We start from the raw sequence: 16,500 nt of genomic DNA, 5'->3' as shown, positions 1-16,500 counted from the left end.
CCATTTGTTTTATCGATTTCCAAATTGTTGTAAAAATAAAATCAAAATCCATCAAAGTAGCCGCATTTCACCGTATTAAGAGACTTACGTAACGTTACTATAAACAAGAGGTTTCTAAAAGTATCAGCATTCGTATCAATGCTTTGATTGGAAAATCGCAAATATTCTGTTTCAGGTATATTTGTTTGGGCTAGAACCAATTACCACAGCAGTGCCATGCGTCTACGAAATCAAGAGACTGTTTCCACCAAGACGGAACCAGGAGGGCGATTCTCGTTCTACTTAACGACATTAAAATCGTCCTTTCATTCAAATTAACGATTTTTCTCGGATTATTCGTATGAAGCGATTCCGGTTCTCTCGATGACAGATGGAATCCTCAGATTTTCGATTGCGCGCCAAAACTTATAGCCTTCCGCAAAGGGTACCCCTCGAGCTGTCTTTCGCCGGCCGCACGCTAGCATTCGCTGAGAATTTGCTTCATTTAAGTGTGACGTTTTGACAATTAGCAATATTTGCTTAGTTTTAACAAGAAAAAACTTAATATTATCGTAAGTATTGACTGTAAACATGATTAGTGACTTGTTTGTGGCACAATAATGCTATTAAAAGAATTGAATAACGTAATTGCGATGTTTGTAAAGTACGTAACATGTCGAAAGCCAGATAAAAGTGATTTAATTTACAATAAAATACACATAACATTGAGGATTTCTACATAAATAATAATAAGTTTCAGATAAAATGGTTGCAGGATGGCTGGCGCTCGAAATTGTGGGTTTTGAAGTTAACCACAACGAAATAAAAATCCCTCTCCGTATCTTAAGAGACGCCCAAAATCCCATGGAAATGGGGCAAACGGAGTTCCTGAATTTATTCAGAATATCCAAGGAAATTGGCCACTTCCTAATGAACTCGTTATCCCCTATCTTACAACCGAGAAGAAAGCATGGACTGTCTGTCCAGTCACAGGTGAGAGGTACATTCAATTAACTATGTAATCCATGACAAAATAAGATACACTATTAATAGCTGAATGTTTCACGGGTACTTACTGCAGTAAGATTTTATGCTGTGGGCTCGTACCAGAGAGGTATAGGTCACGAGTGGGGCTTGGCTGTGTCAGTCGTCGGTTAGCTGATGCATATTAAATGTTTCATCGGCCATCAACGACACACTACTCCAGACGTGGGTTAAATTTCCTTTGACTACTGCAGATAGGCAAAAGGCCAGACAAATATTTGAGCAGTCCGGTGATCCTTTCCCTGGTAATATAGGAGAAATTGACTTCACTCATATAGCTATCGTTGGTCCTGCAGTACAGGAATATATGTACTGCAATGCTCCTTAAACGTGCAAATGGTGAGCTCTTCATTTTGTGTAATTTAATACGCACAAGAAAGTCATATTATAATAAAAAATTAACATTTCAGATTTGTGATCCGAACTTGGTTACCTTGGATGTAAATGCAAACTGATGAAGCTGCGTTCCTTGTGTTATGGAACTCTGGCATGAAATAGGAAAACTCATAGCTCATAGGTATAAATAATTCATGACATGTAGTACATAATAAACGTTTTATTGACAACACATAATTATAAATAATTTTTCAACAAAAACAAGTACATAACAAATAATATTGTCTTCCCTTAACATAGAACGGGAAACATTATATTTAGTTCAAAGATATTGATATATTATATTCGATTTAAAAACAAAAATAATATTTGTATGAGTCTGCACGATCGACCAGAATTATAAATTCATACGTCGTGTAGCACAATCCACGCAGGATAAGCAGAATCGATGAACCAGTTTTCTTCACCAACATAGCGCCGTTCTGCTGATCCATCAGCTTCTCATCAGCTCTGCTCTCGTTTCGGTCTGAAAAAATTAATAACTATTAAATTGATATATATTAATTTTAAATTGATTTTACGAACATTATAAAATATAATTTAAATGCATATAAATAAACAAAACTATTTATTGTTTTATTTACTTGATGTATACGATCGTGCTTGGTTTTCCTGCGAACTTAGATTAAATGGACGTGAAGCTACTTTATTTGTATAAAGAATTACCTGCTACGAATCGAGGTCTTCCCCTTGGCCTCTGGGTTGGCTTGGGGAGGGGGAGGTCTGTCTACTGTGGGAGGAGCATCTCTACAAGTACAGGAGGCTCATCAGCGACATCCACGTGCAAGAAGAGATCTCTATGAAATAAATAAACATATCAAATTGTATCTTATGAAATTTGATTATTTAGTAAAACATATTATATAAACTAACAAATAAATTTGTGTATACACATATCAGGTATTTTGACTCGGCATATCCTCTCTGCCAAAGGTATCTTGTGTTTAACCGCTATGCATTTCGACACACAATATCAGTCGTGTACTTGTTAAACATGATATAGCGCCATACAACAAAAATAAACTACGTACATCGTCATTGGGAAGGACTTTGGGCACATCTAGTCCTTCAATTGACACTCTGCCAATGAGACCGACTTTTTTTCTTCTAACTCAGAATTTTTCGACAATTGATGTCATGAAACTATTACACACTATTTTTAGGTTTCAAACACAATGATGTACACGAAAGATAATGATAAAATAGCTGTCTCACTTTTTACTTCGTTTTAGTAATAAATATTATGATATTCGAAAGGTAACCTAAAAATGCAATCGTTCAATTGTACACAGACATAATACGTTATTAATTCCGTTTCAGTCTGGGGTGAAAAGCATCTAAATGATATCATGCTTTTACTTACAACATATAGCATTTGCTTACCTCATTTTAAGCAATTTTGTCAAGTTAATTAGCAAACGAACACGAAAACGGTGACAACATAAATCAACTTGGGTGACAGTGGGTGACAGTTAGCGGTGTTAGTTCGACAGCAAACGTCACTTTAGAATCGGTGAATCTGTAACAAAGTCATTACTATCCAGCGAGGTAAGTACCTTTTCACAAAACGTAAATCTTCGATAAATGGCTTATTTATGTCATTCATAAATAAAATAAGCAGTTATTAAAATGAATTATAATATAAATTAATTGTTTTTTACGTTTTAGTTCGAAACCTTGCGTCACTTAATTATATTTCAGAGATTTGTGTTTTCAAAAATCTGTTAACAATTTCGTAGATGCTTTTAACCACGCTTCTTTAGGATTTTTTACTAGGTCTCTCCAAAACCAAACTTGTAAGGATATCAGAAGATCGGGAATCGCTTAATAGTTAAGAAAAGATGTTACAAGCGACGGACTGCTATCTTTCGCAAACGTTTTTTCATTTTTTTCATCTCTCGTTCATTTAGCTTAAGGCTAAATGAACGAGAATCGCCCTCCGTCCCAGACCTAAAATCACAGATATAAATCACAAATACCAAAAACGGTTTAGATTGGTGACTACTGAAGATCATCTAAACTTAACCATAGAAAATCAGTAAATCTGAGTAAACCATACACAAATTCTAAACAACAAAGTTTCGGTTTATGGATATTCTTTGAAGTGCGTGACGGTATTTACTGTCACGGGAATTAACAATTCATCATTTGATCTTCTGAGTCTGAGGATGATTCTGCTAAAAAATCAATCATACTACAATCTGAAAAAATTATAGCACAGCGACAGGAACTAGAGAATCTTCGAGCCGAGCTAGCGTGCACGAACATGGAGAACTCGCTGCCTCGCTTTACTCACATACGATCGGAGTCTCCTTTTAGGAGCCTCCATGGTGAGCGCCTGTCTGAATCAGCAAACCAAGTCCACAATGCGCAGGAGATGGAAAATCTTTCAAGTGTCAGGACTGCATCAAGTCCCACAAACCAAACTGAAGTTATTTTAAGCCCCACTAATGATAGGATTGCAAGTGAAATGGAGACAAACCATTTTAATGTTATGAATATTCTAGATCCTATACTGCTTCTGATAGACAGCATCAAGCAAATAATGAATAAGGGAAAAAAACAATATTAACAGAGGGGATCGATCTGCCATCAACAGTGCTCTAGAAAAAATTAGGAAAATGGTGATTATAAATGCGATGGATAATACTGCTCAAACTTTCTCACAGGTCCAAAAGGGAATTGAAGGGAAATTGGACAAGCTCATAGAAAAATACAGCCAATCTATCAAACATTCCCACATCTGAGAAAAATCCTAATAAAAATACTTATACAGGAGCAACTGCTGGTGCACCTGCATTTAAGTCAGTAGTTTCTGCCTCAAAATCGATCTCAATGAATGATTATGAGAGAGAACTCCCATCCTTAAGACCAACCATTCTATTTTACCCGAATATACTAGAAGGGAAGACATCTGAGGAACTCCAGATGAACCTTACCTCAATTCTAAACCCAAAAACAGATGGATTTCAGGTGGTAAGGACCCGAAAAATAAAGGGCGCAGGGATTGCAATACAAACAACCAATTCCGGAGGGGTGGAGAATTTCAAAAATGTGAAAGAAAAATTGAACGCCAAAGGGATCAAAATGATAAGCCCAATGGGAAAACTGCCTAAAATAGTAGTATATGATGTACCGAAAGGCGAACCCACGAGTGATTCTGCACTATTTGAAGAAATATTCAACAATAATATAAATGGGAAATGCAACCTCTCCAAAGAAGATCACATACATACAATGAGGAGAGTATCCCTATTCGGCAAAAAAGATTCCGGCTCTATGAATATGATAATTACGTGTCATCCAGTAGGAAGAAAGGTATTAATAGATAGCGGCTTATGCTTCCTTGGGTGGAACGCCTGCCGCGCCCGCGATTACAAAGGAGCCACACGATGTTTCCAGTGCCACCAGTACGGCCATACTAGAAAATTCTGCACACAATAATTACAAACTTGTCGCCACTGCGCTCTGACCGGACATGATTTTATGGATTTCCCCAAGAAATCACAAGTTGCGATCTGCGCGACCTGCACTCGCTTCAAGAAACCAGAAAATCAATGCCACGGGAGATATAGTCTGCCCTGCACAAAAAGCCGCGATTGATATGCAAGTTGACATGACCGACTATGGCGTCTAATCATACAGAAAAAAGATGACGGGTTACTTACTGTTGGTACATTCAATATATTTTATCAAAACGTGAGGTGTATTCGAACAAAGACTGTCAGTGTACGTAATGAAATTTTAATTAATAACTATGACATCATTTGTTTTACCGAAACATGGTTGAACTCAACAGTATTCAGTGAAGAATTGTTTGATGACAGATGGGGTCAGTGGGCCGGTTGTGGCCACCTTAAGGATTTTTTCGTTTTTGAATGAGCACCAAACTTGCACATAAATGTAAATTATAATTTTTCCAACATTAATGTACAATAAAAATACCTGTCTTTAATATATTATGTAAATATATCCAGTAACAGTTCTTTAATTATTTTTAAATATATTTTTTTCATTGAACTGGACACATGCATCAGTTCTGGCCACACCCGTGTGCCGGTTTTGGCCACATGAATCTATGTAGGGAACTTACATTTTTTATCTAAATTAAACAGAGTAATGATTATAAATCGATGTTTATTATTCAAGTTATACAATAAACTTATAAAAAAAATAAGATTTAGCGCAAATTTAGACCTGAGAGTTCGATTTCGAAAGTATAAAAAGAGTTTTGCCTTTTGCTTGTACCTGTAAATAATGGTGGTGGCAATATCATTTTAATATCAATCTCAGCAACAGATGCCAAACCAGGAATTTGTGGCATTGTGAGTTGGCTACCAGTTGTATTATGTTTCTCAGGTAGCTTATCTCGAAGTCGTTGTATTCGTCTTTTGAACGCAATATTTTGCCGACATAATAAAAAGTGGCTTTGGGTTTCTTGAATTCAACCAGGACATAATCTCCTCCAGGGGTGTTCGATCTAGTTCTTCGAAACCCGACGGATTTACCTGTGGAATCCAGTCTTATCGTATTGTACCCTTTTCTTTGAGATAAGGCAGGAACACATTACAAATAAATTCATAGAAAGACTCAGCAGTCATCCACCTTTTGTCTGTTTTACCAATATACCAACGATTAGGTGCATTTTGAACTACATCTGAATTAATTCTTTTGTATTTGTAACGTGTCAGAGGTGGAGCTAGTTCTCCAATAGCATTTACTGTAAACAGAGTACCTAGTGATATTTTCTTTATCACTGTTTTTTGAAGTGTCGTAAACATGTTCGCCTTTCGTCGATAAGACAAGTCCACCTTTGGGGGCTAAGAAGAATGAAGTTTCATCGCAGTTCCATACTCGAGCAGGATCTTCAAAAATCTTACATCCATCAGGTCCTAACAAACTAATGACTTCTTCAAACCAGTTTCTGATTTTTTCCTCGGTTATCAATGCGCGTTGCTTGTTTATGTACTCTGCATGTTTTTGCTTAAATCAGGATGTCTCGTCATAAATGACTCAAACCATGTCCTCCCAGGGCGATTATTGATGAAAGGAGTATTGATGTTGCCAGTAACAACAATCGGTATCTAATAAACATTCCCTGTTAATTGGAAAACCTGCCCGGCCACAATCTTTAATCCACCTGACTAGTGACATCTTTATTTCTATACCAAGTACAGCTTGTGGTCCTACGTGACCTGAGGCCGCTGGTGCACGTCCACATATTTTGTTACGCAAAGTACTACGGGTTACTTTGTAGTTTTTACTAGCAGTAGATACCTTCATATCTCATTTTATAGCATCGAGTGCCAAAATCACTTTCGATGGTGAATAACAAAAAAATTTGCGTTTTGAGTGCTCAATAGCATCTTTTTTCTTATTTGCCGGAGTCATTTTCACAGTTCTAAAGAAGAAACATAATAATTGATTAAGTTAAAATATCAAAATTAGCGGATATGTACATTTTTTTAGATAATGGCCAAAACTAGTACTGTATGGGAGCCACTTGTGGCCACCAACGTGGCCACAACCCATACATTTGTATAAATTCTTTTGTCAGTAATGGCCACATCGAAAAATCATGTTTAAACAACCAATTTGCTAAAAATAACCTCAAAAACATATTACTTTACCCTTTTGTAATGGGTACAACTTGTTGTCAAATAGAAAAACATAAAGTTGACAAATATATATTAAGATTACTTACAGTTAGGGAATGCAATCCCGCCAGGAAATGTCAATCCAGGTATTTGCGGGACTGAACAATCTTAGTCCCGCTGGATCCAGGTATTTGCGGGATCCAGCAGAGTGGACTTAGATAATATCTAATCAATAGTATAAAGACCTGATACCTCGATCTACCAACCTTTTTTTTAGACTTTTAAATTTATACCTATAATAAAACAAGTTCTTTGGGACATTTTAAATGATTTATTAATAGGTATACCTTTAGTTAGACATAGGTAAAGTTTAAGTCATAAATTGGCAAAGAATAAGATACGGCATAAATTTACCCGCCTCGGAAAAGACTTTGTTTAGTGAGGTGGGTAAAATAAATCTATGCACACAAATGAAAATAAAATAAACTTAAATTTAAATAATAACGTTCACACGATAAACAATATTCCTGTACAATGAGCATCATAAGTTTAATTAAACATTATTTTGGAAATAGCTTCGTAAAAAAGTTAACGTATTAATTGTCTCATCTGAAAAACGGCTTCTGATATTGGACACAAGGTAACCAGCGGCTGGCAAAGCTCGTTCAGCTTCCACGCTGGTTGTGCACAATAGTCATTAGCGCATTGTAAGTGAATTGAAGGTAATTCTTTGTAATCCCGCCAGTCCAGCGGGATCCCGCAAAATTTTCGACCGAGATTAGTCCCGCTAAATGTCTGCGGGATCCCGGTATTTCGGGATCCCGGTATACCGGGATTGGATTGCCTACTTACAGTGGGTTCCTTAAGGTTTTGGATAACAATCTCAATAAAAAATTCCGCAACACTTATTCGCATCGACCAAACACAAACTGTTAACAATAAGATTTATTGTGTCACTTGTCAACGAAGACCATTGACAAATATGCATTTTGCTATATAATAGGGTTAAAAAAAGATTCGATTTTATTTAGCTTATATTTCGAGTTGTTAAGTTGAAAATGGCCAGAACCGGCCCAATGGCCACAACCGGCCCACTGACCCTACATAGTATTTAGAAGAGATCGCGAGTCCACCAAATCTGTGTCTAAAGAAGGTGGTGGAGTTCTAGCCGCCGTTTCTAAAAAACTTCTTGTTTCTAGAAAAACTGAGTGGGAAAGTGACAATGAAGATTTATGGCTCGTGATCAAGTCCAATACTCATTCAAACTTGTTAATTTTTATTTGTGTCGTCTACATTCCTACTAATGTAACTGTTGATAATTATTGCAGTCAGATCGTAAAATTACAGGATCTATATGGCATTCAAATTCCAATTCACAGTTCATTATTATAGGTGATTTCAATTTGCCAGAAACTAAATAGTTACCTGACACTTCGTTTAAAAATAATGTCCTTTCTCCTTCTAATTATAAAAGCCAGAAAGCACACAGTCTTGTCAACCTTTTATCAATTTGTAATTTCTATCAATTTAACTATGTACTCAATGGAAATGAAAATTTATTAGACCTTATTTTGTCTGATAAAGTTTACATAGATATACATACAGCACCAGGTCAAATTAGATAATTATCACCCTTCATTTGAAATTAAGGTAAAACAAAATAAAAATAATTTCTTAGAAAATAAGAAAAATGATTCAAATTATAACTTCAGGAAAGGAAACTATAATAAATGTCAACAAGATCTATTGTCGGTTAATTGGATAACACTTACTAAATAACTGATGTACTGTCAATGATATACACTTAAATTTTGAAAAATGTTATATTTTAAACTTTACTCTAAATAAGGTTATAAAATTTTTTTCCTATGTTATTAATAAGATTATTCTCAAAAAAGTGTCTTCTATAAGAGATCTAGGAATTACTCTTGATTCTAGATTTATATTTGATTTACGCATTAATGACATTAAGTCCAAATCACTTAAAATGATGGGATTTAAAACCTTTCAAAGATCCTCTATCAATTCTCACCCTTTCCTATGCCTCAATTAGAAGTAAACTTGAATATGGAAGCACTATTTAGAATCAACCAAATAACCCTGTATAAAACAATTATTAGAACGGTCTTGGCCTATGAATGTGAGGCGGGAACACTGACAGCAAAGTCTGCGGAACGGCTGGACACCTTCGAAAGAAAGGTACTTCGAAGAATCTTAGGAGCGGTGCGAGAGGGAGAGGCATGGAGAATCCGCCACAATAAGGAGCTATATGACATCTACCAAGCTCCCAGACTCTGTACTCATTTACGGCTCCAAAGACTAAGATGGGCCGGACATGTGCACCGAATGCCAAGCACACGTGTACCAAAGAAGGTTCTAACAGGACACCCGGGAGGCAAACGAAAGGCGGGCAGACCTAGGCTGAGATGGGAGGACGATGTCAGGAAAGATGCCAGAGGACTACTCCATGTTGCAGATTGGAAGACGACGGCCGAGGACAGAGGGCGGTGGAGGCTCATGTTAAAGGAGGCCAAGGCTCGAAATGGGCTGTAGCGCCATTGAAGAAGAAGATTTAGAATCAACATTACTGCAAGTATGAAAACATTTTAGAATCAGTAAAAAAAAATGCTTAGACTATTATCTTTCAAATGTGGACTAAATGATCATCTTAGATCATACGACGCACGTCGTGAATACTTTAAGATTAATACACTTAAAATAAGAAGGCAATTGACTGTCCTAATAATTATGTTTGAATAAAATTATCCACGGCCATCTTGATATCTCATTATGTCTTGGCAATATTGAAATAAATGTCCCCAATTCCCATTGTTTAAGACACCATAGCATTTTTCACGTGAATATATCGTCGACGGCAATCCATCACCGCGTAAATCATATTTGGCCACTTTTCAGGAGAGACATAAAACCACTTTTCTTAATATATTTACATCGAAATCGCGGCAAATCATTTTATTTTTCATGTTCAATTGTCTTTACAATTATGTATTTAAACACATATACGTTTTTAACCGAAAATAAAATAATAAATGACTTAAGCGGTGATGTTCAGTAAAATACTGCAAAAGTTTAGACTTACGCAGAAATTTATTCTTGTTGGGAGTTAGGTATATAATATCATTATAGTTTTAAAACACGGGAACGTGGAAACAAATGTTATTTTTTTTATTTTTAATAATAATAATATTTTACAACAAAGTAATAATATGTTACATGACATTATTTAGACAAATAAAATAGTAGATAGGTACCTTATCATAAAAATACACAAAATTATTAGTTACTCAATGACGCCGACAATCATCAACGTAAAAATTTAGCTCATCAATTTTTTTATTTAAAAAAAATAAACTTACACTGTAGGTACCTCGTGTAATGTTAAAAATATAAAAAAGAAAGTTATTGATATAGTAATGAATCATAATAGCTATGACAATCTTGCGGTATTACAGATTTCAGTTCCTGTAAATGTTTCCACTTGGATTCTTTTATTTTAATTCTATCTTTGTAAAGTTTTGGAATCTATATTATCATGTGCCTTATTTTTACGTACGATGTGTCTTTTCCAAACCTCATCGCTAATATTCCCAACGTCGTGACCACAACATGTGTCACACCGATCTTTTTTGGGCATAAAAATACTCATGTTTTCTTTTTTAAACACATTTTAGAAAGTTCTGCAACTCATGGGACTTCCTACATTTTCCTTACAATAATCTAAATAAAAATCATACAGTTTAGCCGAGCTTTTGATTATTGGTTCTAAGTACAGCTTTTTTGTAGATTTACGACAATAGTGCGATTCGAGTTTTGGAAGATCGTGAAAAAACTTCAATAATTACATTTTTTTAGAATTTTCTCCTGTTGTTCGTCGCCTGTTCTGATTCGTCATGGATGACATCGGAATCATTGCAGATTCTGATTTTTCTGCCCAATACCTCACGGTCCATTCCTTAATCCCCAGGGTATTCAAAAACGACATTTTGCAAACTTGGGCTGTAATATTTTCAATGGGCAAAAAATACACCAACGTGCCTTGTCTACGAGAAGCACTTGTTTCCGATCTTCTTTGTTTGGGTTCTTTTTTCATTACATTAGATGCAACAAATTGTTTTCTCTGATCCCAATTTAGTTTTGACCAAAACATTTGGAAAATAGATTCTCTAGAACCTTGGTTAACCCATTGGCCTCAAACGACGCCGTCCTGGCGTGTGTACGGCGATGTGTCCTAAAATCAAACGACGCCGTCCTGGCGGGTCTGATGTCTGTCGGCTTAAAAACGAAAAAGGGATACATTATTGACATCTGTGTTTAAAATTTTAAATGCCAATCGCTCTGTAGATAATTAAGCACTCATTTCGTAGTAATTGGCAGGACTCCGTTGATACAATTTTTTCCTGGTATTTACGATTGAAATTTTGTTATATTTCAGCTTTATTGATTTTTTTCAAAATGGCGTGTGGTTCTGGAATTGACAAGCTTGTTCGTAAAACGCATGGTGGGCGGCTAACAAGAGCCCTAATGGCAAAAAATATATATTATGGTAATAAGTATGATTAATGTACAACTTTTCTTAATCCAATTATAAAAAATGAAGAAAAAAATTGGTTGTTAAAAAAAAAAATTTTCATATCCTCTTTTAATCATATTATTATTTTTTTTAAAACAATGCATACATTTTTTACATACCTTGATTCAATGTACAAGTAAATTAAAAAAGACTGTTTCGTGTGCATGTTTAGTTTAAAAGTTATGTAAGATTTAGTACACCACTTCACTTAAAACTTTTGGTACAAAATTAATTCGGATGTGAAGGACAATTTTTTAGCCAAACAATTCGGATGCCAATGGGTTAAGTTTGGGACAGTTTCGTAGTTTTGATCGAATGCACATTTTGGATTTGCAAGCTGGACCCATTTGACGAGCTTCTTTAGGCACATCGTGTACCATGTTGAATTTCCCATCTTGCAGTAAACTTCTTCTGTAGCCTAAATAATCTCCTTGCCTTCCCTTGCATCCTCAATTTCTTGTTTAATAATCTTGATGAATCTGCGTGTATGTCGCCATCACTCGGCCGATTTGATGGGGATGCTATTATTTCCGAAGGAGATAATATAGTACCCGGTGTAGGAGTACTGTAATCCACCACCTGAATTTCAATTGAAATTGAATCAACTATAATCTTTTCATTATTTATTATAATAAAAAATGTTGAATTATTATTAATGCTATGAATATCTTGGCATATGTATTCAGGAGATACCATCGAGATCAACTCCGCACTGTCATCTGTTGTTGGTGGCTGATTTTGGGAATAATCAAGAAAATTCCAAAATATTTATATCAATGTTTTCTATATTTTCATTTGTAGAAGATTCACCAACTTTTTTTCCACTGCCCTGGTCAGATAATGTATTTATTCTGAGTTCTTTGCACATGGCATCAACAAATAACTCACCATCGCTAGAATCGAACATTTTTTACTGAAATAAAAAAATAATAATAATAATTAATATATTTGTTTTGCTATATACTATTAGTAAAGTATAATATATAATTATTAGTAAAGTCACAAAAATTAAAAAGGACATATCAAAAAGAATGAATCAGCGCGTATCTCACGTTTTCCGATACAATGAAACGAATCATTGCGAAGTGTATCAACGCGTAAGTTCATAATGATTAATAATAACGTCTACCGTGTGCACAAACCAATGTTTGCAATATATAATTACTTAGTCTCATAATACATACCTTTTGTAAGACATCCGATGAACAGAAAACACATAAATTTAAAAAAAACAATGTAATCAGTGAAATAACGTGTTGCGGCAATGACGGTTGGTCAACGACTGAGATAGGCGATGATTTTACCCAAACGGAAGGCAAATGAGATGCGCGGTGATACTATTTTCGTTGTACGACTATTTCCTTACATTGAAAAAATCCTATAATAATCCCAACGATGTAGGTTTATGACCGCCGTCGAATGGCATTTCAGGATGACTTACGCGGTGATGTTACATACGCGGTGATGGATTGCCGTCGACGATATTCAAACATAATATCGCTGTGCTGAAGTAGATATTTTCGTCGATAATCTATACAAATTCAAAAAAAAGTTCACTATTTGTTTGGTTTTTTAATTGTACGTAACCTGTATTTAATTGCATTTTTGCCTATGTGTATGTAATTTTTAGATTGTAACTTAACTGAGTTTTCATAACTGGATAGCTCTTACGTAAGTGAGAACATCTGTAAAAACCCAGTATAAATAAATAAATAAATTGTTATAACGCTGGCGTTGGTTGTAGAATTACTCACCAAAGCGTCACAATATGTTGTCTACTGGTAAGACGAATCATTAGCAAATGAAGTAGATTCGTTGACAAACTCATAAGCACATGAAGTAGTCAGGTTAACAAAATCATAAGCAAATTTAGTAGTTTTTTTCAAATTTTATTTAGTTACTTTTTTAAATAATTAGGTACATTTTTGTATGGCACATGAAAAAAAAATATATAAAATTAAAACAGATTATTGAAGTCCTCCTCACTAGGAGATCCTGTGCTGAGGGGGAGTATACGTTTTCAGCGACTGAGATGATGTTTTTAATATATTAGCTAGTTATTCTTCCGTTATTTCCTTAAGTCAAGATTTGATGTCCTTAATGTAGTTTTTTTTCGTTTTCCTTTGTTTGATGTTGAGAGGGAGCTTATTATATAATTTTATTGCTAAAAATTCAGAGCTTCTTTGTCCAAAGGTAGAATTACATTTAGAAATATTTGGTATGTCTGTTTGCTTCGCTCTGGTTTTAAGATCGTGAGAGGGGTTTGCCTCTGGTTTATTTTTCAGGTGATGAACTAGAATATTTTTAGCATAGATTTTTTGTAAACTTGGAACATCAAACAGATTAAAAATATCAGTAGTTGGCGTCCTTAAGGGGAGCTTTAATAAGGTTTTTATGATCCAATTTTGAGTTTTCTTTAGTTGTTTAAGATGGTTTGATGATGCTGAGCCCCATCCTATTATTCCATATTCCAATAGAGAGTGGCATAGAGCATAATATACTCTCTTTAGATCTGTAGTTGACAAGATATTTCGTAATTTTTTGAAGAAATAGATAAGTTTTGTTAGCTTTTTTGAGGTTCCTTCGATGTGTGCATCCCAATGAAGTTTGTCGTCAATTGAAATCCCAAGATTTTTAATTGTTTTAGTTTGGACTATATGCGGGCAAGAACATTGCGGATATTTGTTTAGACATTCATGTAATTTGAGTGTATGCTCATTCGTTGGTTGACCTCTTTTGTTTTTAGAGAATGTTAGATATTTAGTTTTACTCACATTTAATGTAAGGGAGTTTGTTTTAACCAGTTTTGGAGTACAGTCAGACCTTGCTCCGTACTTCCATTTTTTTTTTAAATTTAAACAATAGTAATACATGGTCAATTGTATCAACAGCTTTTTGAAGGTCAATAAAAACTGCCAAGCATTTTTTACCTTCATCCAGTTTTTTTTATAATTATATTTGTTACTTTAGCTACAGCATCACCAGTACCCAGGTTTTCCCTAAAACCATATTGCGTCGTTGATAATATTTTATTTTCATCCAAAAATTTAACCATTTGTTTTTTATTACTTTTTCCAATGTTTTCGAAAGTATAGGTAATAGACTAAATGGCTGATAGTTAGATATATCATTTTTGGTACCGCTTTTGTATATTGGAATAATCGTAGCAATTTTAAGATGTGTGGGAAAAATACCTTTTCTTATTGAAAGATTTACAAGGCACGTCAGTGGGTAGATATTTTTTTTTTTTTTTTTTTATATTTACTCCACACAGGAGGCCCTGAAGAAAATAATTTCCCTCGGGGCCTATGTCATCTTTGGGGATGCTGTGTGGAGGGTCTTTTTTTGGAGAGGAAGGAGTGAACATGGGTCTTGAAGAGTCCCATGTTGTAGGAGGGAGGAAACACAGAGGCCGGCAGTTCGTTCCACAGCCGAGCTGTTGAACTTAAGAACGAATCGTAGAAGCGACCCGTTCTCATGTGACAAGTGTCAACTGTGTACAAATGTTGGGCGCGCGTTTGGCGTGTATCCCGACTACGCACCGGTGCCGAAGGGATCAATGACGCTAGTTCCTCAGAGCATCTTCCATTGTAATACCGATAGAACAAGGACAGCATACCTACTTGACGCCTGTGCTCTAAAGATTGCAGTCCGTTTGTTAAGATTGGGGAATCTATCAAACGGACCGCCCGTTTCTGCACAGAGTCAAGGGTTTTTTTCAGGTATTTTGGGGCTCCAGACCAGAGATGGCTGCCAAATTCGACAGTAGGGCGCACTTGCGATTTGTACAGGGTGAGCAGTTGTGTACTATTAAAGTATCTGCGGGCCCTGTACACTACGCCCAGCTTTTGAGAGGCCAACTTTACTCTGGCTTCGATGGAGCCCCGTACCTGAGCTGGTCACTTATAGTTAGACCAAGCATATCAATGGAAGGCCTGTTCGGAAGATTGCTTCCGTTGAAGGAGACTAGATTATCATTTGGATCCCTTTTAGACGTAATCAGACAGGATTGGGTCTTTGAAACATTAAATTCGACGAGATTATTTTTACCCCAGGAGGAAATACTCTCGAGATAACCGTCCATTCTCTGCTTCAAAGCCCTCCGAGCCGTTGGAGTTTGTGTGCCCTTTGGGGGCTTGTCAAACAAAAAGCTATCATGAACTGTACTGTCATCCGCGTAACAATGAATCGGTGCACATGTCAAAAGGTCATTGATGTGCAACAAAAACAAAGTCGGAGACAGAACCGATCCCTGTGGGACGCCAGCATTTATGGAGTGCGAGGAAGAGGTGAAACCGTCAGCAACCGCCTGAATCGACCTATCCCTTAAAAAGTCAGCAATCCACGTACACAGGGATGCGGGAAGTCCGTAAGAATGCAATTTGTTGACAAGTCCTCGGTGCCAGACCCGGTCAAAGGCCTTGGATATGTCTAGTGCGACCGTTTGGGTCTCACCGTGACGTTCCAGGCACCGCCCCCAAACATGCGTCACATACGCGAGAAGATCACCGCACGGACGGTTCCGCCGGAATCCGTATTGACGGTCGTTGATAATTTTGTTCTTCTCGAGGTATGTGAGCAGTTTGTCGTTGATCACACGTTCCATCACTTTGGACAGAACTGATGTGATCGCTATGGGGCGGTAGTTGGCCGGGTTGGAGCGGTCACCTTTCTTGGGAATAGGGTGAATTACCGCTTTTTTCCAACCAGAGGGCACAGTGCCACAAGCTCATTAAGTAGATATTTAATTGCTCTGTTTGATAGGTGTTCATTTCCCGATGAGGTATTTGTGTTTAGGGAGGCTATGGTATTTCTTATATCTTCACTTGTTATCTTGACTATGTTTTCTTAATTGACATTTTCATTCCACACTGTTTTTTCGGCAGTAAATGA

At 36.2% G+C, this 16,500-nt stretch overlaps 1 long non-coding RNA gene across 1 annotated transcript; it reads right to left on the bottom strand.

Annotated features, from left to right (window-relative positions):
- Positions 1 to 1,668: 1,668 nt before the first annotated feature.
- LOC149414317 (uncharacterized) lies at positions 1,669 to 2,885 on the bottom strand. Its single transcript, XR_016304147.1, has 3 exons — positions 2,803 to 2,885; positions 2,086 to 2,216; positions 1,669 to 1,885 (listed from the first exon to the last, which is right to left on the bottom strand). It is a non-coding gene; the product is annotated as an uncharacterized LOC149414317 (long non-coding RNA).
- Between the last annotated feature and the right edge of the window lie 13,615 nt (positions 2,886 to 16,500).

The sequence above is a fragment of the Hesperophylax consimilis genome, chromosome 20 (assembly GCF_061612785.1).
Source record: "Hesperophylax consimilis isolate HC1 chromosome 20, BYU_Hcon_1.0, whole genome shotgun sequence".
NCBI lineage: Eukaryota > Metazoa > Arthropoda > Insecta > Trichoptera > Limnephilidae > Hesperophylax > Hesperophylax consimilis.
The sequence above is the reverse complement of the archived record's forward strand: the minus strand, read 5'-3'. Positions and strand labels throughout refer to the sequence as shown.